Source organism: Leopardus geoffroyi, chromosome A1 (genome assembly GCF_018350155.1).
Source record: "Leopardus geoffroyi isolate Oge1 chromosome A1, O.geoffroyi_Oge1_pat1.0, whole genome shotgun sequence".
Classification (NCBI taxonomy): Eukaryota; Metazoa; Chordata; class Mammalia; order Carnivora; family Felidae; genus Leopardus; species Leopardus geoffroyi.
The window spans coordinates 16,713,437-16,738,975 of NC_059326.1; the positions used below are offsets into that span (position 1 = coordinate 16,713,437).

At 37.2% G+C, this 25,539-nt stretch overlaps 1 pseudogene; it reads right to left on the bottom strand.

The window, feature by feature from the left end:
- The window catches only part of LOC123607466, a 51,677-nt pseudogene that overhangs the window by 23,889 nt on the left and 2,249 nt on the right, over window positions 1-25,539 (bottom strand).

Genomic DNA, 25,539 nt, shown 5'->3' on the forward strand with positions numbered 1-25,539 from the left:
GGAAAGTCTCTAAGGAAACACAAGGACAAGAGGGAGACAGACAAGAATATCTGAGGACATTTTAGCCTCCGACACTTAAAAGTACTGCAAACAGTAAACACAGCTAACTCTTAGTGAGATACATATAAAACCTCATGCTAAAGGTCTATTTACTACATTTACCTTTACCCAGCACATGTCTGGGTAGAATAAAAATTTTCAAGAATATAAAAAAAAACAAAAAAAAAAAGCAAAATGAAATAAAGCAACAAGAACAACAACCCCCCCCACACACACACACATACACAAAAGGGGTTGAACAAAAAGACAGAGCAAGCATCAACCCCAACTCAGATACAGAAGAGATGTTGGAATTATCAGATGAAATTTAAAATAGCTATGATTAAAATGCTAAGGGATCCATCGGGAAAAAAAAGTATACAACCTGCAGGAACAGATGGATAAAGTAAACAGAGAGGGGAATGCTGAGAAAGAATCCAAAGAAAGTGCTAGAAATCAAAAACACCGTACAGAAATGAAAAATGCCTATGATGAGCTCTCAGTGGATCAGACATGGCCAAGGAAAGAGTCTTGAGCTTGAAATAATGGCAATAGAAATGTTCAAAACGGAAATACAAACAGATACAAGAATTCAAAAGACTGAACAGAATATCTAAGAATTGTGGGATAATTTCAAAAGATAAGTTGTATATGTAATAGGAATATCATAAAGGGAAGAACAGAGGGAGTGTTTGAAGCAATCATGACTGAGTTTCCCCAAATTGCTAACAGACTGAAACCACTAGGAAACATAGAAAACACCCAGGAAAATAAATATCAAAAACTCTACATCTAACCATATTATATTCAGAAATCAAAAACAAAGAAGCCAGGGGAGAAACTTTACATATAGAATAGAAAGAATAAGAATTATATGAAACTTGTCTTCAGGACACATTCAACAAGAGAGAAGAGGGGCTCCTGGGTGGCTCAGTCAGTTAAGTGCCTGGCTCTTGATTTTGGCACAGGTCATGATCTCATGGTTCATGAGATCAGGCCAGCCTGCATCGGGCTCTGTGCTAACAAAGTGGAGCCTGCTTGGGATTCTCTCTCTCCCCCTTACTCTCTGCCCCTCTCCTGCTCACTCATACACATGAGTTCTATCTCTCAAAATAAAAAAAAAAAAAAACTAAACTAAAAAAAAAAAAAAAAGAAATACAGCTGATTTAATAAAAAGAGAGATAAGAATAAAATATTTAAATTGTTGAAAGAAATTAAAAAAAACTCATCAACCTAGAATACTGTATTCAGTGAAATTATCTTTAAAAAGTGAAGGAGAAATAAAGACTTTTCCCAACAAACAAAAATTGAGTAAATTTTTTGCCAGGAGACCTGTCTTGCAAGAAACATTAAAAACAATTCATCAGGAAGAAAGAAAAAAAATATGTCACTCACTCAGAACTAAATAGAGAAAAGAATATCATTAGAAGAATATGAAGTAAAAGAAAGCCCTTTATTTTTTATTCTAAATTGTTCTAACAGGTAACAGTTTGCTCAATATAATAATAGCAACAAAGTATGTGGTGCTTACAACTGGTAAATAAGTTAAATAAATGACAGCAAGGGATGGGAGGGAAGAATTGGGTATATTTTGCTGAGTTACTTGTACCACCCAGGAAATGCTGTAATGATATTAGAAAGAAGTCTTGGATTAGTTGGGAACATTTATTGCAAACCCAAGAACAACTAGTTAAAAAAGTAGTAAGAAATGAATAATTGTCATGCTAACAGGGGAGATGAAATGAATCATAAAATCTTATAAAATGCATAATTAAAACCAGAGAAGACAGAAAACAGAAGACACAAAAGAAAAAAAAAAAGCAAAAGAAAGAAAGAAAGAAAAAAAGAAAGCAAAAGAAAGGGCAACAAGAGAAACAGAAAAGTGTAACAAATATGGCACATATTAATATTTACCTGTTGTATTAACATGTCCAACTATATCAATAATCACTTTATGTTAGTTTCAAGTGTACAACATAACATAATTGAAAACATTCAATATTTATATACATTGCAAAATAATTACACTCTAAGTCCAGTTAACATCTAACACCGTACCTAGTTATACATTTTTTTTTATGATGAGAAGATCATAAGATCTTCTTTAAGATCTACTCTCTCAGCAACTTTTAAATATGCAATACGGTATTATTAACTATAGTCACCATGCCATTCGTTGTATCCCTGTGATTTGTGATTTGTTTGTTTTATACCTGGAAGTTTGTGCCTTTAACCCCCTTCACCCATTTCACTCACACCCCATCTTCCGCCTCTGGCAACCACCAGTCTGTTCTCGAAAGCCATGAGCTCCTTTCTTTGTTTTTTGGTTTGGAGGTTTATTTCTAGAGTCCATATAGAAGTGGGGTCGTATTGTATTGTCTTTCTCTCTTGGATTTGTTTTGAAGTAATCTCTGCTAGAAAGACAGATATATCGAAGGATACGTGAAAAAATACTTGGCATATTTTGCAACTTGTAACTAGGATCCTGGCAGAGCCCTTCTGCTACTTATGTAACAGGTGCTTTGGGCCACCCTAGTAATAATGCATCCACCTAGCAATGTCTTTCTTTAAAAAAAAAAAAAAAAGGAAATTAAGAAGTGAACATGTGTGCTCACTGCCCCCACACACACCCGGGTACATACACACCCGGGTACAAGTTGGTTGGTGTAGTGATGAAATCCTAGTATTTCAACCAGAGTAGGAGCTTTCATGTCTGAAGACCATAGCCCTAGTCCATGGCTAGCCATCAGTCATAAATTCTTATGAAACAACTTATACAAATATATAATTCATCTTTTAGGGCTCTTCTCATTTCAAAATAAAGTCAACTGAAATGGAAAAAAATGAATATTTAAACATTTTTTTCTCAATGAAATATGGCCTTTTGTAGCAACGTGGATAGAACTGGAGAGTGTGATGCTAAGTGAAATAAGCCATACAGAGAAAGACAGATACCATATGGTTTCACTCTTATGTGGATCCTGAGAAACTTAACAGAAACCCATGGGGGAGGGGAAGGAAAAAAAAAAAAAGAGGTTAGAGTGGGAGAGAGCCAAAGCCTAAGAGACTGTTAAAAACTGAGAACAAATTGAGGGTTGATGGGGGGTGGGAGGGAGGGGAGGGTGGGTGATGGGTATTGAGGAGGGCACCTTTTGGGATGAGCACTGGGTGTTGTATGGAAACCAATTTGACAATAAATTTCATATATTAAAAAAAAATAAAAAAAAAAACAAAATAAATTGCTGCAATAAATTGAAGTTTCTGTTGGGCCAAAAAAAAATAATAAATAAAATAAACATTTTTTTCTCTTTCAAAATAATGGGAGGAATGTATGAACATTTATAGGAGATTCAGGTACAAAGTAAACAGTGCTCAATGTTCCCTCCTGAAGAACAAAGCGAAATGCGTAGAGGGCAGTGTGAAACTGACATTTCCCAAAGAAAAGCTCCTCTGTTAAAAGCTGTGTGGTTCCATCAAATTTATGTAAAAAACAACCCAGCGATGAAGAAAGGTAACAATTTGGTCATCACTGCCCGTTCTTATGAGTCAGAAATAATGGTCTTTAGGATTAAAAATATCTTTAAGCTTAACTTTAAAATATTTAACAGAATTTCTGAGATTCCCTCAAACCTCTTCAGCTCAGCAAAGAAGCTTTGTTATTCTATCATATCCGAATTTCAGCCATGACAACAATGTGTACTAAGTGTTCCTCCAAAACATTGGGGGTTCTGCATATTGTTACTATGGACCTGATTGGTCCATTATATCTACCATTTTCTTTGATGTGTCTTGTTTTAAAAAATATCCTATGGATGCCTGGTGGCTCAGTTGGTTAAGCAAATGACTCTTGGTTTCGGCTCAGGTCATGATCTCCCAGTTTCAAGAGTTTGAGCTCCACATCAGGCTCTCCATTCACAGTGTGGAGTCTGCTTGGTATTCTCTCTCTCCCTCTCTCTCTCTTGCCCTGTCCCACTTTGTGCTGCTTCTGTCTCTCTCAAAATAAATACATAAACTTAAAAAAAGGAAATACATCTAAAAATATTCTATATTTCAACTCAAAAATACAAACTGCAAGTCATAAAGGAAACAGTCATCCTTTCCAGAGAGACTTAATCATTGCTTTATTTGTTTATTCTGTACTCTAGTGCCTCAAAAGATGTAATGGATTGGTTAAAATAAGACTATTCATCATTTTTAGGAAATGTCTCTGATATAAAGTGGGGTATAAGTGTATTTTAGAGGACTAACATTCACCCTGCATTTCATTGATATAGGAGGAGAGGATAGCTGAATGGGCTGTATACACAGGTTCTTGAGTTCTATTTAATGGGTTTGAAACCAGACTCCTTCCACTTACTAACAGTGTGAAATTGGACAAGTTACTTTAACCCGGCTGTGCTTCAATCACCTGTCTGTAAAATGAAAGCAACAACAATATCTACCTCATAATGTTGTCATGAGGATTAAGTAAGGTCATATAAAGTGCTCAGGTTAATTCCTGGCACATAGTAAGCGCTTCATTAACATCAGTTACTCTTACAATCTCTGCTATTTTTGCTATTAGCACTATCGGTGTATTAAGTGTGAAAACTAAGAAATAGGTACATGCATATGGACATACATAGTTGATCCTCATTATGCATGAGTTCCATTTTTTGTAAATTTGCCTACTTCTCAAAATTTACTTGTAACCCCCAAATCAATATCTGGGTTCTTTTGCTTCATTCATGGAAGGCATAGAATACAAAAACAATTGAGTTGCCCTGCATACACATTTTAGTATCCATTTTCACTTTTAAAATGGTATCTTTTAAAAAATCTTTAATATTGTCCAGTTTATCTTTTTTTTTTTTTTCCTTTTTGAGTAAATGCTTTTTAAATCGTGTTTAAAAAATCATCGTGTCCTTGAGTATCATGAAGATACGGGTCTTTGTTGTCTTCAAAAAACCTTAGGTTTATATTTCAGATTCAGTCTATACTTCATATTTTTTATGTTTATTTATTATGAAAGAGAGAGAGAGCAAATGGTGGGGGAGGGGCAGAGAGAGAAGGAGAGAGAATCCCAAGCAGGCTCCACACTTTCAGCATGGAGCCCAACTTTGGGTTCAATCCCATGAACCTTGAGATCATAACCTGAGCTGAAACCAGAAGTTGGATGCTTAACCAGCTAAGCCACCCAGGCACCCCTATACCTCATTTTAAATTGACTTTTGTGTATGGTATGACTACGAGGGAAGAGTCTCTCTCTCTCTCTCTCTCTCTCTCTCTCTCCACACACATACACCCATACACATAAACCTACATATACAACATTATATTTCCATTTAAATATCAAATTGACATGGCACCATTTATTGTAAAGACCATACTTTCTCCTTTGTATTACTGTATCATCTTTGTCATAAATTATATTATAAATGTCTGTTTCTAGATGATATTAGGTTTCTGTTGATAGTTTATCTGGATTTGAATCAATATCATACCAAATTAATAATCCTAGATTTCTAAGTCTTGATATCTCTATTGTAACACCTTCAGCATCATTCTAATTTATGAGTTTTAGCTATTCTTGCCTTTGAACTTGCACGTGAATTTTAGAATTGACTTGTCATTTCTACCCAAAGAACACACGTTGTAATTTTACTTGTAAATGCATTAACTGTAGGGAATAATTTTGAAAGAAGCAATATATTAAAATAATTGAATCTCCCAAACAGTGCACATGGTATAATTCTCTAGTTAGTACTTCTTTTCTTTCATTCAATAATATTTTGCATTTTTTAGTAGAGAGCTCTTGCTTTCAATATACTAGATTTATTCCTAGCTAGAGATCTTTGTTAATATTAGCATAAGTTGTATAAATTCACAATTTTCAATTTTTTTTGTTCCAGGTATATTAAATAAATTATCATTTTTAATCTTGCTACATTGCTAAATACATTTATCATCTCTGTTTATCTAGAAAATATTTTGGATTTCTACACACACCATCAATTTTTGATGAGTAATGCCAATTTATTTTCTTTCATCCCAATCATTATAAATTTAATTGTTTTTCCTATTATTGTGCTCTGACTAGACTGTCCAGTGAAATGTAAATTGAAGGGAATTATAATCTTTTCTCTTTCCCTATCTCTAGGAAGTGTTTTCAATAATTCATCACTTAGTATAATGATTCCTGAATAATTTTTGTACATAATCATATTCAGATTAAGAAAGTACTTTTCTATTCTTGGTTTGTTTATATTTTCATTTTCATCTTTTCTGTAACATGAAGGATTGTTATTTAGTATTGAATTTTATCAAATTTCTTACATAATATACTAATGTGTAGTGTTAGAATTTAACCAGTCTAACATTTGTCTTATAATTAGGGGATTTTGTCCATTTACATTCAAAGTAAGTTCTATATTGAGCTGGAATCTATTATCTTACTACTTACTTTTTATTTGATATATCTACTACATATGCCTTTCATCTATCTTTTCTTCTATTGATTTAATTAATTATATTTAATTATTTCTTTCCTCACTCTTTTAGCATATTGATTGTACATTCCTTTGCTATTTGTCCAAAGGTTAAACTAAATGTTATATCATGCATTTTCAAACAATTAGAACCTAATATAAACAATTAAATATTTCCTGATTTTTCTAGATCCTTAAAGTACTTAATCCATTTACTAGCCTCTCTTTTGTGTCACTATCTTGCAATTTAATTGTATGTAATTATTTCAATCCTATGACATTTATTATCATTATTATCACAACTACTGTGGTTTTGAATTGATATTTATTTAAATTTAGCCACCTATTTAACCTCAAAGAATTGCAACGTTTTGTCTAAAATCCTTTTTCTTTTTATTAATGAATTATTTTAATATTTCTTTTGGTAATGCCATGCGAGCGATACATTCTTTGTGTTTGTTGTTCATTGTTTTCTTCAAACATTTTAAAAATATCATTCCATTAGCTTTGGGGTTCCATTATTGCAATTAAAAAAAAATCCATTCTTGTTATTTTAAAGACAATGGATTTTTTTCCTGGCTGCCATTTTTGCATTTTTATCCTGATGTGCCTCCGAGTGATTTATTTATTCCATCTAGGGTTTAAAGAGATCCTGAATCCTACCTTAACGTCTTAATTTAGCTCTGGAGAATTCTTGGTGATTTTCAATATTTCTTTGGTACCTTCTTTTCCTCTTCACCTTTTAAAACATAAATCGATCATAAGTTAGACTCTTTCATTTTGTCCCATATATTGCTTACTTTCTGTTCTGAATTGTCTATATAGTTTTTTTCTTTGGCCTAGATTCTAGAGTTTTTGAATGATCTGTCTTCCTATTTATTAATCAATTATTCTATTCTGAACTATTAAGTTCTTAACTTCAATTATTTTATTTTTAAGCCCTAAAATGTCTACTTTACTAATTTTTATACATTTCAATTCTCTGATGAAATTCCTCCTTTAAACTCTTTTCTTCATTGTTTTCTTTATACTTTGACCATATTTACCACAGTTATCTTAAGATTATTGTTATTCTTTTCAATATCTACATCACGTATGGATGAGGCCATTAATTTTTCTATTCTTTCTGTGTTTTTAATTATCTAGCCCTGTCTTTTGGTGTCCCTGTACTAGTAAAATTTCATTGAAATTTGAATATTGTGTATAAAAATTATAGTGTCTCAACACTATTTTCTTATTCTAGGCAGAATTTATGTTTTTCTCTAGTAGACTTTGGGGCTATTCATCTTAAACCAATTAGAGATTGAACTGTCACGAGGCCAAATTGCTGTTTTAGTACAGCTCCGTCTACTTCTACTACCTGACTGCCAAGGAAGAACCTTCTAGCACTTCCAACTCTGAGCCTGAGCTATTAACTAGCCCTTTCACATTATGAATTAGGAACTGTGCCTAAGCACCGACTACAAGACTACAAGAATCTCCTTTTTCCTTTGCCAAGCCTTTTGCTTAGTTTCTAGACTCTCATCTTGTACTTTAGATAATGGCAAATAAAATCTGAGGAAAAAACTAACTGTATTGAGTTAATCATGAATTCCCGAGCCCTCAAAAGTTCTTTTAGCTGGACTAAAAATCATATTGACATGAAACAGAGGAACAGTAGAAAATATAATTTAATAGGCATACATTAATCTACATAGACATGGAAATCCCAAAGGCAGACAAAGTGAGGTATATATGTCATTCTGAACTCAGGAGAGGGAGTAAGGGTCTGGGATTTCAGAGGAAAGGAATGCACTTCATAGGATGATAAGAAGAGGGTATGTTTGGGAGTTAAACGTTTGCCCTGCCATACAGATGGGTCACTCAGATAAAATTTATCTCTGTTAATAACAGAGATATTCTGATACTCTGCAAAAGACCCCCAATTTAGATTCTTCTGTGTGGTTAAGGGAGGGACAAAAGTTTCTCTTGAGCCCACAGCATCTCAAGTGGCTTCAGGTCAAAATAATCCACATGTCAAAGTGGCATATTCTGGGAGGGACTGTCCTTAACCCTTCATATGTCTTTTTTTTCTCTATATTTTTGGTGCTTTGACATGTTGGGAACCTGCTGAAGGACTGCCTCTCCCAAGACAGCCAATTCCTAGAGACAGTAAAGGACTCACACACAAACACGTCTTTCCTATGCAAATAAACAAATCCAGAACTCACCCCGCCCCCCAGACAAATTCCTTACTGGGCTCTTACACTCTGGGCCTCTGTCCCTCTGCCCCAATCACTCCAGCGTCAAGTACCAGGCAACTAAGGACAGCCCTTACACCCCAAACCTTGCTGATATTATTCAAACTAGTCAATTCTAAACCTGCTTCCCCTTTCTTGCCTGTTCATTCTCATGAAAGCCACAGTGAAGTCTCTTGAGGATATTTCCCTCTTACTCCCTCGGCCCTCTGACCAATTCTGGTGCTTCTCCATGTGTGCCCTTTCCCCGTGACATAGCGTCGCCCCTCTTTTAAAGATCTGTGAGTATAACAAACTATCTTTTCAATGGAAGGTATTCCCTGATCTGTTGGCCCCACCATATGTGAATAATTGTAAAACCTACATTTTAATATATGTATTGAATCCTTTCTTTCCTCCTCTCTTCACATCAGACTCCTAACCCCTAGAGATTCCAATTTTTCTTCATTTCTGTGAGAACAACAGAGACTCGTGTATTTTCTGTGCCTTCTAGGAACAATCCTTTGTCTGAGTCTTTCATTCAAAAGTTCACCCACTTATTATTTTTCCAGACCTGGAAAATGTTCCAAGGAAATGGTGGCTAGAAAATGTATGGCTGCCCTGACAACCACTCATCAGCCCTGAACTGTCCTGCATTTTGGCATAATAACATTTTCCTCAAGTATCTGAGTACTAGGTCTATTACCAATTTGTAATATTGGTAATATTACATGTTTCCCCATATGTTTCAAACACTATTCGGTTATATAAGCCAGAGTTTCCCCTTCTACGTGACCCCACCTCCATCCACCATAGGTGAAAATGTCCTTTGATCAGCATTCTAGAATTCCCAACTATCAACTAGCATTAGTATTTTTGTTACCATCTGACTGATGAGTAACACAATTCCAGAATCCTATTCTCAGGATATGCTACCGAGGCTAGTTTTCAGTGTATTTTCTCCCAGCCCATATCATATTTCTTATTTCATTTATATCACTAATTGATGGCATCAGTTTTTCAATTAAGAAAAATACAGATTCAGAGAATGGTCACATATCCCTAATATTCACAGGCTTGTATCTTAAATGTAACATAGCAATCCTGAACACATCTCACTTCTGTAAAATCTGTTGCCTAATTTTGTTACTTTTCCATGTGTAATTGATACTGACACCCCTTTGGCATTATCACAGTTGGTGTACTAAACAATTCATGAGCACTGGAAATTTGGTGCCCTTGAAAATCGGTAGTCACTCTGAAATTGTTACTTAAGCTGTCTCCCTGCTATAGCAGTAGAAAAATTTTTTTAAGTTTTTTTTTCAGCGTTTATTTATTTTTGAGAGACAGAGAGAGACAAAACATGAGATGACGAGGGGCAGAGAGAGAAGGAGACACAGAATCCGAAGGAGGTTCCAGGCTCCGAGCTGTCAGCACAGAGCCCGATGCAGGGCTTGAACCCACAAACCATGAGATCATGACCCAGGCCAAAGTCAGACACTTAACTGACTGAGCCACCCAGGTGCCCCTAGACAGTAGAAATTTTTAATTATATGGTACTTTTTCTTGATTGCACCACTTAACTTCAGGGTGAAATGCCTTATCCGTTTATACTTTGCTTCATGTTGTAAAATAATCGGCTGGGACAGGCAGAAATACACATTTGCTGTCTTTTCCTAAAACCATGTTAACTTTCCTGCTCATTATCACAGTGTAATCTAAAGGAAACTTTATTATTTGATATTCCACAGCTAAACCTTGTGACAGGGATTTGAAAGTACTGATTTTATGGTAAGTCACATGCATGCCAGAAGTTGGGATAGATGATAGCACATCAGGAGGGAAAACATTTTCTTCAAAGTCGAAGACAAGTTATTGTACCTTGCATCTCCTACCCTGAAATAAGGCACAGCACTTCATTAGTCTTTTTGGATTCTGGAGAATGCATATTCCATACTGTATAATACTTCACTAACTACTTACTGAACAATAGAAGACTTTTAGTTTTGAGTGGGTGTCAGAACAAGGGGCTCTGTAGCAGTTTCAAGCTGAAGTGCAAACAGCCTTACTTATCAGATAAGTAAGTAATGTGGGGCATATGACTTGTCAGATCCAAAGGTACATGAGGTACTTGTAATCCCTCATAGAAGAGGTACAGCATGGGATGAGGTGCCGCCACATTCTCCGTACCATTTTAGAGGCAATTTATGGTGTGCTATTGGGCTCTAGCAAAAACTGAGTACCTGACCACGGTATGTCAAGCGACTATGTGATCAGAGTGTCCACCATGAGCTGAATACTGTCAGGACCACCAGATACAATATTATGCAGGGATACTAACAATACAATATACAATAAAAGCAAAGCATTCATGATCAGCCTCAACCAGATTTGGAGGGCACGAGTCAATTACTTATTCTGGTGTCCCAGACATAAAGATGACATATAGTTGAAACATATGTTTCCTAGCACATGACCTTTGGTCATTCATGGGGATGAATTATCTATACCTACCACAACTAGCTAAAGAAAAAAGAAAAACAGAAAAACAATCCCAGACTTGGACCACGGATGGATTGGCTTGATTTGCCAATGTGAGCCAGACATGGACTGCTATCACAGCTATATTCTGTGGTGATTCTAAAAGATTTGGTGAAAGAAAATCCTCTCTCTGAGCAGAGATTCTAGCAAGATACATAGTTACCAAGCTAGTGTAGTGGGAAAAGTTGTCTGAGATAAAGATAAATATGGCAACTGGGCAGTTGCAGATGGCATGGTTGATTGGCCAGAGGACTGGAAGGAACAAGTTTTAAAGACGAGAGACAAGGAAATATGGAGAAGAGACATGTAAATGAGCCATGGGAAAGGTCACAAATTGTGTGGCTCTTTGTTCTAACACGAATTATTGCTGGATAGTATACTCTACAGAGAAGGATCTGAACAAACAACAAGAACACTGTATGGTTTTTCTAGGGGAATTCAGACAATATCTGTCCTTGGAACACCATTGTCGTCACAATGAGCCAACAAATGGAATAGCCATGACAGCAGGGATGAGAGCAACATAGGTATTCAGAGCATGGGCTTCCTCCTACCAAGACTGACCAAGCTACTGCCTTTGTTGAATATACAAACTGTCAGTATCAGAGATCCATGATGAGTCCTTGCAAGAGTATTATACCTCAAGACAGTAAACAAGCTGATTGATTCAGACAATTCTGCCTCAAAGAGGGAAACAGATAATGACACTATTTGTTTCCAGGAATTTTTAAGGTGTTTTTAGCATTGATATACATTCTGTGTGGAGGTTTGCCCTTCCTGTCCATAGTAGTTTGGCTAGAATTACTATCTAAGGGTTTGTGAGGAGTTGTATTTACCATGATGGTCTATAGTATAGACCAAGTGACATTCTTTATAGTGAAGGAAGTATGAAAGAAGATCCACTATTTCTATTAGATCCTCTTATACCACATCACCAAATCCTGATAGACTTATGGAAATAGACTCTTGAAGCCTCAGCTAGAGAACCAACTAAGAAATGACACTCCATGGTATTGTGAAACTGTTTTGCCAGATGTGGCACATATTTGAAACCCAAAGCCATTGTATGAATCTGTTTTCCTTATAGCTAGAATTCCCTTCTCACCAACATTCCCAATGGCATATATGAAGAATTTATGCTTCTTGCCATTACAATAGAATGTTCTGGATTAGAGTTCCTAGTTCCTGGAGAGAGATGATATATGAGAGAACACAATGAGTGTTCTGCTAAACCTGAAGCTACAGCCACTGCATCAGAGTCTTTTCATGTAGACAGACCAGTAGGCAAACAAAGGAATTTTCTACTGGAGTGGGTGATTTACCACAGTGATCTTCAGGACATAAGGTTTTACTTCTGTAATGAAGCAAGGTTGAATATTGCTGGAATACAGAGGATGCATTAAGGTGACCCCAACTGCTAATGTGACCTCTGAAAACTACAAGTAGAAATTTCAGCAACTGTGGCCACACAGGGTCATGGTAACCAGGAGCATGGGCCATCCAGAGAGGAAAATCTGCCCTGTCAATCCACAAGTCAAACAGTTTCGATGAACTGAAATGCTGGCCATGGATGAGGGAAATGAAGAATGGGTGACCAAAAAGGGCGATAATAGTGATCAGTTACTGCCTTGGGCCAACTGTGGCAGTAGGGACCATCGCTCTGAAGCTAGCTCTTATTTTTATTTTTTTATCTTTATTTTTTTAATTTCTATTTATTTATTTATTTATTTATTTATTATTTATTTATTTATTTTCTTTTAGAGAGATAGTGGGGAAGAGGGGCACTGTGGGGGGTGGGTGCGGTACGTCGAGAGAAAGAGAGAGAATAGAGAGAGAGAGAATCCCAAGCAGACTCCATGCTCAGTCCAGAGCCAGATGCAAGCCTTGATCCCATAAGCCTGGGACTATGCCTGAGCCGAAATCAATAGTTGGGTGCTCGGGTCGCCTGGGTGGCTCAGTCGGTTGAGCGTCGGACTTTGCCCAGGTCAAGATTTCGCGGTTTGTCAGTTCGAGACCCGCGTCAGGCTCTGTGCTGTCAGCTCAGAGCCTGGAACCTGCTTCACATTCTGTGTCTCCCCATCTCTCGGCCCCTCCCCTGCTCATGCTCTGTCTGTCTGTCTCTCTCTCAATAATAAATAAACGTTAGAAAAAGAAGAGTTGGGTGCTCAACCGACTGAGCCATGAAGACCCTGTTGAGTCTTATTTTTAAACTGTTATCACTTAGAGAATCAGAGACGGGCAGAAGTAGTCAGTGTGGGGTCCAAGTGGATCTGAGTAGCTCCGGGGATGGTCGGTGGCCGATATCGCTGATGCCTCATCCTCATTCCCTTGACAACTTACTCTCGTATTGCCTACCAACAGCTTCTTGATGTAGGAATATTCTCGCATTGCCTACCAACAGCTTCTTGATGTAGGAATATTCTCTCATTGCCTACCAACAGCTTCTTGATGTAAGAATATTCTCGCATTGCCTACCAACAGCTTCTTGATGTAAGAATCTCCGACTCTGAGCTGAAGGGATTTTTGCAGACACATGGGAGTATGCTTCACCTGTGAGTGGAAGGGTCCTAAGTGCCAGAACAACACCCACAGGGGCAGCCCTCAATCAAAGCTGAATGCAAATTGGTCGATGTGACCTAGCTTCATCCAACGGTTGGTTGTTGTGTACTTGACCACCCACCGCTTTTCCCGCATTTCCCGTCCCTGTATTTGCCACTCCATTCACCTGTAGGAGGGCCTCAGGGTCGCCTTCGGCATAAACTACTTGAACTCAACTCTTAGTCTTAGCATTTGCTTCTGGGGGAACTTTAAGGCAATGACTAGAGAGATTGAAATCAAGAGACAAGTAGCTAATCGCAGTGCTCTTTATTTTGTGGTTATACTGTGACTTTCTTCTTTTTCCTAATTTTATAATATTGAAAAAATTATACTCTTTGTTTTCAGGAAATTTTAAAGTATTTCTAGAACAGAAATGCTTTAATATAAAATAGAAGTATTCTGACTAATAAACAAATATATATATATAATAAATAATAAATGTAAATAAATAAATACTAAAATAAAAATAGAAAATAGAAATATTCTGAATGGAAAACCAGATGGACTTTTAAAATACACACACTCTACTCATTTTTTTTCCTTTCTAGTAAGATTATTTCCATTTTTTTCATCTTCTCATCAGACAATCCTATTTTTTTTTGTGTGTTTTTTTTTCAGCCTGAAATCAGGTCAGAAGGAGAATAGTAGTTTACTAGAAATTTAAATTTTAAATGTATAATCCATTTACTCTGGCCCAAAAAGAAAAATAAATGAGCTCACTAAATATGTCAATTCAGGGGGAATTTTTCAAAATCATTTATTACATTGTTCTGTTGAGGTTGATAACGGTTGTATTTCTAATGTTGATAATAATGGAGACAAACACTTTGAAGTTCAGAGAAGGCTTCATAAGAACTGCAGAATGAGGGATGCCTGGGTGACTCAGTCAGTTACGTGTCCAACTTTTGATTTCTGCCCATGTCATGATTTCACAGTTCCGTGAGTTTGAGCCCTGCGTCAGGCTCTGTGCTGACAGCAGGGAGCCTGCTTGGGATTCTCTGTCTCCCTCTCTCTGACCCTCCCCCACTTGCAGGCTTTCTCTCAAAATAAAGAAATAAACTTTAAAAAGCCCCTGCAGAAAGATTATTATAATGCTCGCCAAAAGGAAACAGAACATGCAAGACAGATGACATGATTAACTAAGATGTGTTCAAGTCTCTATTAGTTCTACCAAATAATAAAAATAAAAATATTCAGGGGCACCTGGGTGGCACAGTCGGTTAAGCGTCCAACTTCAGCTCAGGTCATGATCTCACAGTCTGTGAGTTCGAGACCCGCATGGGGCTCTGTGCTGACAGCACGGAGCCTGAAGCCTGCTTCAGATTCTGTGTCTCCCTCTATCTATGCCCCTTCCCTCCTCATGCTCTGTCTTTTTGTCTCTCAAAAATAAATAAACATAAAAAATTTTTTTAATAAAATAAAAATATTCAATAGCAAACATTCATTAAACATCAATGTTTTACCAGATACTCTGCTCAGTTTGGTGAATATAAAAATTACTCATGTGTGGTTCCATAGCTTATGTCACACACAGTGGCTTCATTTCTTTATGAAGTTTATCTTTGCTTTTTTATTTATTGACAGACACTTGAATGACAAGAAAGTACAACAAGACTGCCGCTACAATATTTACCTGCAACTCATGCTTCTGATGCTTTAGCAAAATGAATAACAAGCATTTTCAGAATTTGGGCAATGCAATTATTTCTTGTACAAATTGTTATAGCTACTATACCTAGAGCTGACCTAGATGTGAATAGCTTGATGACTCCAGAGGTAAGTTTAAAAAATGTATTACAAATTATTAATGCATGAAATAAGGTGTATAAGTGACATTATTGTGTCTAGAATTTGGTCCCTCACTGCAAAATCAGGAGCAAGGATTTAACTGCAGATAGTTTATTTGAGGTGCAATCCCAGAAGGCAATAAGAGCAAAACATATAAGGAGTGAATTATTCATTTGCTCGTAAGAATAGAAAGTCGTACAGACACAATAGAAGGAAGCATAGCAATTTCTTAACGACCTAGACATTCAACTAGGATAAGACTCGGCAAATGCAATCCTCAGCATTTATACCAGGGAAATGAAGATTTATATTCACACAAAAACCTGTGCATTGGTGTTTATAACAACTTTCTTTGTTATAGCTGAAATCTGGGGACAATTCAGATACTTTTCAGTGAGTGCATGCTTCAACAAACCGGTACCTGCATACCATATGAGACTATCAGCAATGGTAAAGGAGCAACCTCGATAGCACAAACCACCTGGATGAATCTCCAGGGAATTATGTTGTGTGAAAAGAGGTCAACCTTGCTACGATCCCATACATGTAACATTCATGCAATGACAAGAGTATAAATACGGAGAACAGGTTAGTGGTTTCTAGGGGTTGGGAAGTAGAGAGTGGAGCCGAAGCGGAGGTGGTTATATAAAAGCCAATGTGATAACTACTTTTGGTGATGGAAATGTTCTGTGCCTTGGCTGTATCAATGTCCACATCCCGTTTTCCAACATGTTACCACTGGAGGAAACTGATAAAAGGTACATGGGAATCTCTGTGTATTATTTCTTGTATTTTAAAATGGCATGTGAATCTACAGTTGTATCAAGATTAAAAGTTTAATTTAACAAAAGACACAAATGCCTATACACACAGTTTACACTCTAGTGAAGAAGTAGACAATAGACCAAACAAACCGATGGACACGTGGGATGTTAAAACAAGATAAGCAATAAGGACATAAAAAAAATATGGAGAGAAGTGAGTTAAAGGGTACGAAGAATAGGGTGCAATACTAAATGAGTGAAAAATATCAGAGAAAGTGCTAAAGTGATGAATTCCTGAAAGTAAAGGAGTGAGTTCTGGATTTATCTGCGTGTAGAGCTGTCCAGAAGGAGGGAACAGCACATGGAAAGATCCTAAACAGGATATTCTGACCAGACAAACATAATAGAGGGACAGAGTAATGGAGGAACCTGGGAGTAGATCACATAGGGTTTTCTAGGATACTGTAAAGGCTTTGGCTTTTTCTACCTGTGAAATGTGACAGTTAGAAGGAAAGAGGTGAGAGATTCAAAGAGGGTGCTTAAAATCTAGAATTTATCCTGATCCAGCTGCCAGTTCCCCAGACTAAGATCCAGTTTAGGTGATGTGAGGCCCCACTCTTCCTGTTAGATTCCCTCTTGTTTCCACATGCTGCCTTATAATACCCACCACATGACCTCGCCTGTTCTTGCGTTTCAAGCAAATCTCTGTGCCTCTGTGAGCATAAGGACTTCAAACAAACAGGCAAACTACCACAATAAATACAATATAAGGGACATCATGACGCACAAGACAGATTTTTTTTTCCAATAGCATTCTATAGTCTGGTAGAGAAAAAAATTATAAAAGTGGAAAAAAGTAATAAAGCAAAATGTGGAGGTGACCTAACAGATATCAACCATATTCTCCAGTGGGAAAAAAAATAGGAAAAAATGATTAATTCCAACAGAGTAAAATAGGCAATTCTTCATGGGAAGCCATTCAAATCGAATCTTAAAATGTATGCAGGATTTCACCAGGCATAGATGAAATGAAAGCATATTGAATGTGCAAGTTTTGCAGAGATGAAGGGTTGGAAACACAATTACTTTCCAGAGTAAATTTGGCTAATATTAATTTTGTCATACATTTTTGTCAGCTTTGACATTTTCACTATAAGATTAGTGTGTGGATGTTAAAAGTAAATTAGGTAGAAATAATGACAATTACAAGAAATACTACTTTGATGAGTTGCTAAGTTTGAGAGAAACCTTAAAATCTTTACTTAAGAATAACTGTTAAAAATATTTGCCTTGGAGGACAAAATTGTGATTCATGGAAATTTTTTTATAAATATAAGAATTTGACAAAACAAGAGCCTGAATATGGTAGCAGAAATACTATTCTGTTTATGCAATAAATATAATATGCCTTGTTATGACAATATAATTAACTTTCATGTAATAGCTTTAGGAAGTAATTCTAAACTGCACCGTGCAGAACAACACAGAAAGATGCCATTAATCCTCCTTATGGAGTAAATTCCAGAATATACCAAAAAATACACTAAACAGGAGGAATTACAATCTTTAAAAATTCATTCTTTTATAAAACCATTCTCTCCTGATGCCATTGTAATATGCTAATTAGTTATAAAATACATAACAGAAACTTTCCCTTTAAATTTATTTAAGAACGACCACTAAGTCTGATGATGAAAAGTGTCCTGAGGCAGCTTGGGAGAAAATTCTCCATCACTCTCTCTGACATTTACACATTTTGTGTGCAAGGCAGTAGCTGCTTTGTTTCTGGTCATCATTTCAAGAATGTTTGTATAGCAAATAATCTTAGAGGAAATAAATAATGTCTCCCTTCAGAGCAAAGGGCAAGTTTATTTACAGGCTTAGAGATATAGATAATGCCCCCCTCTGGAGCGAAAGACACTGTCCAATATAATAAAGACAAGTCCTTTTGGAAGATAAGTAAGGTGTTTTCTTCTGTCCATTAAAAAAGATTTGGGGCCAGGATTCCTCCCCTGGAATACAACCCATTGTCTATGCAGGTGCTAACTGGTCCTTTCCATGCCACCTGGTGGGAACTGGGCTCTGCAAACATGTACAGGAAAATTTGAATACTCTGGCTACTGCTATTGCTGTGAGTAATAAAGCCCTTTGTCTCAAACCCAGGAGTCTTATAGCTTCTGCCAGTATCCATAAAACTGGAGCAGGCTACTTGTTAATTTCCAAGTAGGGTGAAAATCTCAGACATTTCACTGTTCTTGACAAGGTAATTTCTATCTTGGTATTGAGGGTTTTTTGGTTTTTTTTTTAATTGAATTATCTTGATATACTTTCCCCAACACATTATCAGTTCTCAAATTGCAGCAATAATGCCCTTAGATTTCTCTGTCATCCAGGGTTTTAGTTATAGGATTCAGACCCACTTGCTTCAGACTTGATGAAATGGCACCACAACGGGTCTTAAGGATTAGCTGGCTTTAAAATAACACCTCCTCACTTGCTGGCCTAAGGCTCTTGATCTGTAACAGAACCAATTTACTTTCTAGGAGATTTTCAACCCACTGGCCTCGAGGAGTGAAGGACCAGAACTTTCCCAGGCCGGGAAAGCCAGCAAATCTGTCTGAAGCTATCTCAGCTTTCTGGTGAACCCAGCAATTTCTTAGCAAAATGTTTTTCTTTTTTTGTAGATCACACAAATGATTTGTCTAACATCTCTTTGTGTATCTGTGGACCTTGGCCCTCCTTTGCAAAAAAGAACAAAGGACTCTTGCACATCACAAAACAGAAACCGGGCCTCCCTGAGCTCTGAGATAATGTCTATAGTTGGCATCATCGAGTCTGCACAAAATCAAGAAATGTTGCAGGCCACAGCATTCCCTGGACTGATTACCCTAAAACCCCTTGGATACTGTGGGGGGAAGCAGAAATCTCAGAGTTGGATTGTGGACATGAGTTCACCTTCTCCCCAGGTGGCCAGCCTCCTTAAATTCCTTTCCAATCAAAACTTATCTCTTTAGTACTGACCTTTTGAGCCATCAGCACCCAAACTTGGGTTAGGTGATACTGGGAATATTGAAGACGGGTAAAATTTAGTATATGCAATACTCTTAATGTCAAAGAAACCTACTATTTCCTTATTGCTTGACCAGTGTTCTTTCATTTATAAGAATTAAATATTTGACAACCTTGTGAAGAAACCAATGACCTGGTCATCAGAGATTGGCCCAATGTTTATTAGGTACTTAAAGGCCCTAAAGAAAGAGAAGCAGAGTTCTTGCTAAGAATTTACTAATAAATAGCTTATATATAGAATTTGTTAGCTTTTCTTAAGTTAAAAAAATTACAGTACACTAATTTCTATCTCATCTCTATCAACCATAAAAACACATTTCACAGACATAACCAGATTAGAAATTCTCCATTCCTGTAGATTTTTAAAAATCAGGGCATTTAGGATTTTTCCAGATTAAGATATGAAACATATGCTTCTAATTTAATCTTCCCTATAAAATTACAATAAAGAGAGGTTTTTTTTTTAAGACAAAACTGAAAAGGAGGGGCATCACAGAAGAGCAGACAACAGTAATAAAATTCTAGAAACAGGTATGCAGATGGAAGTATTAATATACTTTATTTAATAAACAAGAGAAAGTTGGGGCGCCTGGGTGGCGCAGTCGGTTAAGCGTCCGACTTCAGCCAGGTCACGATCTCGCGGTCCGTGAGTTCGAGCCCGGCGTCGGGCTCTGGGCTGATGGCTCAGAGCCTGGAGCCTGTTTCCGATTCTGTGTCTCCCTCTCTCTCTGCTCCTCCCCCGTTCATGCTCTGTCTCTCTCTGTCCCAAAAATAAATAAACGTTGAAAAAAAATTAAAAAAAAAAAAATAAATAAACAAGAGAAAGTTAAATCCTAAAGAAGTCAGGAAATAATGAAAACCAATTCAAAGAGAATCCTTAAAATATTAGGATACAACAGTCTCAGAATCAATCAAACCTGGAGAGTTAGGTCTAAAATAAATCCAGGGGCACCTGGGTGGCTTAGTCACTTAACCGTCAGAATCTTGATTTGGACTCAGGTCATGATCTCATGGTTCTGGAGTTCGAACCCCACGTCCAACTCTGTGCTGACAGCAAGGATCCTCCTGCTTGGGATTTTCTCTCTCCCTCTCTCTCTGCCCCTCCCCTGTTCTCTCTCAAAATAAATAAATAAACTTTTAAAAAAACAAATAAATCCAAAAGTTGGGTTTAAAATAAATATAAATGTTTAAAAAATGATTGACAGGAGTTGGTTCTCACGTGTCCCTTTCCCATAGGCAATCATGGAGGCTTTTCCTGGGCAGGGGTTCCCAGTGGAGTAAAAGGCATGACTGTACCGAATTTTGTGGCTCCTCGTCCTCTGTCTCCAGTGAGCTCCCAGAAAGCCACCAGCTAGACCTTTATCCTATAGTAATAATACACAGAAAAGTGAGAGAAAGTATCACATCAATGAAACCAAAAGAGAATTCTACTCCAAAAGAAGAAAATAAGTTTTTGGAAACTCATTTGGCCAGCTCATATGGAAACCCTAATAGCAAAAGAGAAAAGTTAAAAGAGGTATTCAAAGAGTTTTAGGAAATATCTCAGAAACTAGAGCAAAACTGCGAGATTTGAAAAATCATAGAGAAAACTGAAGAAAACGTAGAGCTTGTCTACGTGTCCAAAACCTGAACCAGAAAATTTCCTCAAAGACTAAACGGAGGGGAAGGAATTGACAACACTGAGGAAGATAATTGATTCGGGTGCAAGTTATATGTCAAGAATGTAGTACAGGGAGCTGTCTTTACCAGGGGTCCCCCCCACCCCCGTATTCGTGTCATCTTTAAGCTGGGGATATTAGTCTTGACCACGTAGTGATAAACGTTGGGTCTCTTCACTTCCCATTGCTTTCATCAACTGAAAATATGCCTTTAATTCCAGTGAGGTGTTTCATTTTGACCTTCTCATAAGATCAGGCCTTCCCCACAGTAAACTTAGAAGCAAACTACGTAGAGTAGCCTAGCCTTACTGAACTTATTAGGACTGTCTAGCCAGCATTTTGCTGCCTCAACAGTCTTAAAAATGTTTCTACTGTATTGATTCATATGATTCACAAGACTCCTCGATGATACTGACCATTAACTTTTCCAGAAAGGGCTTCTCTATTAGTTGTCAGGAAAGCTGAAGTTAGATTATGCTCCAAACACTGGCTTACCCTCCCCGGGGTGTGGTAAGTTGTCCTTTCCTTACAGAGTTAAACTTGTGAGGGCTGCTCAGCTCGTTGCAAGTAAACAACGTATTTTGCTGTGGGAAGAAAGTTTAAGAATTCTGTATGCTTCTACCAATGGGCTAACAAGGCTTAGGGCAGAAAGCCACCTACCCAGGAGAAAAGCATCCGAGAACAGTTAGAGGTGGGAAGCTGCAGGAGGGCAAAAGCGCCCAAGGTTAGTCAACAAATAGAACCAAGTGGAAAGCGGAAAGCCTCTAGCGGGGAAGACGCCCAAGGTTAGCTGGTGGAAAGGTGCCTTGTTGGCCTTGAGGCAGCAAGCTCAGGCAATCTCACACTTCAGAGACAACAGCTACTTCGCTGTATCGCCTACAGAGAAACACTGTCCATCTGGCGTCTGGCGCCAGTTTGTCATTGTGCTTTAATCTCAACTTGGAACATGGCTCGCCCCCCAAACCCTTTGCTTCTTACGCACACAAGCTCTTGATCACCATCTTACTGTTTTCTTCTGCATGTTCACATGTAAAACCTTGAGAGCTCAATAAATACAGAGACGAAACCCCAGTTCTGGGTTCTTGTCTCCTCCCGGACATTAGCCTCTCTCATTTTCAGGTCTCTGTCGCTCTCTTGCTGGATAAGAGAGAACTCCAGACTCATAGTCTGTGACATTTTGCAAGTATAGCTACACTGGACATAAATTATAAAGGAAAACAAAAGAACGATTAAGCATCAGATTCCTAGTTGTCCCTGGGAGTGGAGGAAGGCACAATGCTTCTCCACATTGCTGACCTTCCACTTGTAACCTACTTAGCAAGTACATGTATAAACCAATTAAACCATGCTTATACATTCACACACTTCTCCATACGTAAGTTATTTCAAAGTAAGACTTTTTTTTTCCTATAAAAAGGCACTCATTTTCTGTTTCCATTCAAGTCAAGAAGGTAAATTAGGGTACTAAAATATCTCACTTTCTTTTTAGATTCTATAATTATGTTAAATAAGATCTTAAAAAAAAAAAAGACAACTAGAAGTATGTACTGGCTCTTACACTTGCCAAAGAAAATCTATTGGAGATTAAAGTTAATCTATTTAATGGATAGGTTTGTCTCCATGACTTTTTGTCATGTGTGTGAATTAACAGGATTTTGTTTGTTTGTTTGCAGGCACTGAATATATGTGGAGAACAATAGAAAAATGTGGTGAGGGGCGCCTGGGTGGCGCAGTCGGTTAAGCGTCCGACTTCAGCCAGGTCACGATCTCGCGGTCCGTGAGTTCGAGGCCCGCGTCAGGCTCTGGGCTGATGGCTCAGAGCCTGGAGCCTGTTTCCGATTCTGTGTCTCCCTCTCTCTCTGCCCCTCCCCCGTTCATGCTCTGTCTCTCTCTGTCTCAAAAATAAATAAAACGTTAAAAAAAAAAAAATGTGGTGAACATTCTGAGGGAGGAGGACAGTTGACCCTCACAATATGGGAGTTAGAAGTGCTAATCCCCGTGCAGTTGAAAACCCACTAATAACTTTTGACTCCCCCCCCAAAACTTAACTACTAATCGCCTACTGTTGACCAAAAGATATACCAATAACATAAACAGTCGATTGACACATATATTGTATGTTGTATGTATCATATACTGTATTGTTATAAAAAGGACCTACAGAAAAAGAAAAAAATGTTATTAAGAAAATTATAGGAAAGAAAAAATACAGTTCTAGTATCCTATTCTGTATATTTGACAACATTTCATATAAGAAGACCCACGTAGTTCAGAATCATGATGTTCAAGGGTCACTGTCTAACTAGGACCAACTAGAATTCAATGGTTTGAATTTTTCCAGATGGTGTGTTTATTATTTGTTAAAAAATATTTTGCATCATATATTTTAGAATGTTTTCTGCTCTAGGGGCGCCTGGGTGGCGCAGTCGGTTAAGCGTCTGACTTCAGCCAGATCACGATCTCGCGGTCCGTGAGTTCGAGCCCCGCGTCGGGCTCTGGGCTGATGGCTCAGAGCCTGGAGCCTGTTTCCGATTCTGTGTCTCCCTCTCTCTCTGCCCCTCCCCCGTTCATGCTCTGTCTCTCTGTCCCAAAAATAAATAAACGTTGAAAAAAAAAATTAAAAAAAATAAATAAATAAAAGTAGAATGTTTTCTGCTCTAAAAACGTGTGCATCAATTACTGCTATAGACTAATACTGTCACAGTTTGGTAAATAGATATAAATTTAATTATTCTGACCTATGCATAAGCACATAATTACCTAATTAGGAAAAGCAATGGTTCATTAAGCAATGCAAAACTTCATGTCTTTCTGCTTTATTAAAAACCTGTTTTGTTTTACAAAGAGTTAATTCAAATGCCATCATAACATGTTTTAAAAGGGTTAGGAATGCTATTGTCATTTTTAATTTAAATTTATAAGAAAATGGATTTACCACTGATAATTTAAGTTAAAATCATGACATATTTGTCCAAAGTGTCTTTTCCAGTACAACTTATTATTTTGGTGGAGGTATTCAATGGTTGAAAATATACTTGCATCTAAAGTGCTAATTGTCTTGCCGAGGGTGGTGGAAAAGTACTAGGCTTTGAGGGAAAGAAAAGAAAATTCCATTTTACGTATTAAGAGTAACCAAATCAGTAAGAACTTGGAATAAACTTCCAGATGAAATAATTATTTCCTTATGCCATTTGCAAAGAAATATAAGATGGGGCAAGATGATATTTAACCGATAGTGTAACAGGGAGAGAATGTATTGAATGCCCAGGGACATTTGAAATGGATTGTGTTAGTTTGGGTTTGGCCAGGAGAAAGAACTACCCTAGATGATATAAGCAGCAAATTAGAGAAAATCATATTATCGATTTCAATATTCAATGATTTTTGAAAAAAATGGGGAAATTACCAAGGAATGCCTCTGCTGGTTTTAAAAACACAGGAGAGAAGGGAATGGCAGGAGGCAAATGCCAATTCTCTCAGCTGCCTGTCAAGGGACAATGCCGGGAAACTGCTGGCAAATCCTCACCTCACCAAAGCCCATGCACATTCCTGGAGGGGTTCTCTTTGCGCGCCTTCCAAAATTCATGTAACTCACATCGGTGGAATATAAATGGGACCCTGTTGGCCAGGGATAGATAGGAAATATTTAAGATGCAAATGCACAATGATGAGCTGCGATTCAACACAAAGATAGATTAAACAGTTTTCTTGGTTAAGACTACTAAGCCACCAGTTATCAAATATAGCAAAATCCTGCCTCAGGTACTAGATAGCATACACAGTAAGCTCTTATAATTTCTAAATTGAGAACTTTGTTTGATTGAAAGCTTGAGCAATATTTTATCTCAGGCCATGAAACTCATATTGGGAAATATAAAATATGATTAATTAAAATATATCTCCAGATAGCTAAGAGCTTTTTTTAAACTTAATTATAGATAATAATACTTTTTACCAAGACAAATTTGGTATAAATTTGATATACATGAGTCCTCTTAAAACAGACATAGGAACAGGATTCTAGTTGATAAATTTAGTAATTATTATAGTCAATCGTCTTAGACATTTACGACAATATTTTAATGACCGATCAAGTGACAGCCAATTAATACAATATTATTAAACAGGCTTGTGGAAACTATTCCTGGTCATTTAGAAGGTGGCATCCTAGTCCAAATGAATTAGGAACACCATGAATGTTGTTTATTTATGGTTTTACTCATACTTCATTTTTATTTTTTTTAATGTTTATTTATTTTTGAGAGAGACAGAGACAGAGTGTGAGCAAGGCTGGAGCAGAGAGAGAGGGAGACACCGAATCCCAAACAGGCTCCAGGCTCTGAGCTGCCAGCACAGAGCCCAAGGCGGGGTTCGAACTCACAAACTGTAAGATCATGAC